The sequence below is a fragment of the Anarrhichthys ocellatus genome, unplaced genomic scaffold (assembly GCF_004355925.1).
Source record: "Anarrhichthys ocellatus isolate YVR2014 unplaced genomic scaffold, GSC_Weel_1.0 scaffold3643, whole genome shotgun sequence".
Classification (NCBI taxonomy): domain Eukaryota; kingdom Metazoa; phylum Chordata; class Actinopteri; order Perciformes; family Anarhichadidae; genus Anarrhichthys; species Anarrhichthys ocellatus.
In genome coordinates, this window is record NW_022283617.1 from 4,364 (window position 1) to 5,412 (window position 1,049).

Genomic DNA, 1,049 nt, shown 5'->3' on the forward strand with positions numbered 1-1,049 from the left:
AGGTGTAGTAGAGTAGAAGTATAAAGTAGCAGACAATGGAAGTGATTTGTTGACAGAAAGATAAAGAGAATAAAACATCGTCTTCGTCCTTTCATTCTTTCCATTCACTCTAATTCAGCTTCTGCTCCTCGAGCTGCCGACTCCGTTCTTCATCTTCCCTTTTCCGTCTCCTCTCATCTGTATTTGTCTTTTCCTTTCCTTTCGATCTGCCCTTATTCAATCACGTCTCATTTGTTTCCCACCGCCTCACAATGCGTCTGATCTGCGCACACGAGCAGAGCCCAGAGTTTAACAAGCAGCCCAATAAGCTCACTTTGCTCCCACAGCTGTCGCCATACATCCAACAGCTGACTCCAGTTCTGAGACAAACACATCGTCCAATTTACTTGTCACCCTTCGTGACACCGCACACGTTTCCCAGAGGAGTAAATCAAGCAGACGCAGCGTGGATGCGTCGGCTACTCTCTCTTTGATTGTGTGTGCAGGAATGTGTGTTTGCTCTCCGAATAAACACACTCTCTTGGAGGAGGAGGAGAACCGAGTCAATAGACAATGAATAATTGATCCAGGAACTTCAACTTACAACTCCCTGTAGGCCTATTATATTGTACAGTGTAATGCAATACTGTACGCTGCCCGATCAATCATCAAATACAGCCTACGCTATGCACACACACACACACACACACACACACACACAGTCCCTACTGTGTAAGTAGAAATAAGTAGAGGCTACTTATTTCTGTCTCTCAAGGCTCCGTAATGATTTTTTCTTTTTTTAAACGGCATAAATAATATTAATGTTCTGTATTTTCTTCTTGGCATGAGTGGATACTGGAGGTGGTTTTGTTATTTTGTTCTTGCTTTTGTTCGAGCCCGTTATACACTCGAGACATTAGAATCCACAGAGCAGCAAATGTGCAAAAAGCATGAATGAAGGATGGAAGAACACAAAGCGTCTGCAGCATTTAGCGGATTTAACTGCCCAGATTGTTTCTTGGCAGTATATGTATGCAATGTACAAAGGGGTTTTTCCAGACAGCTACATC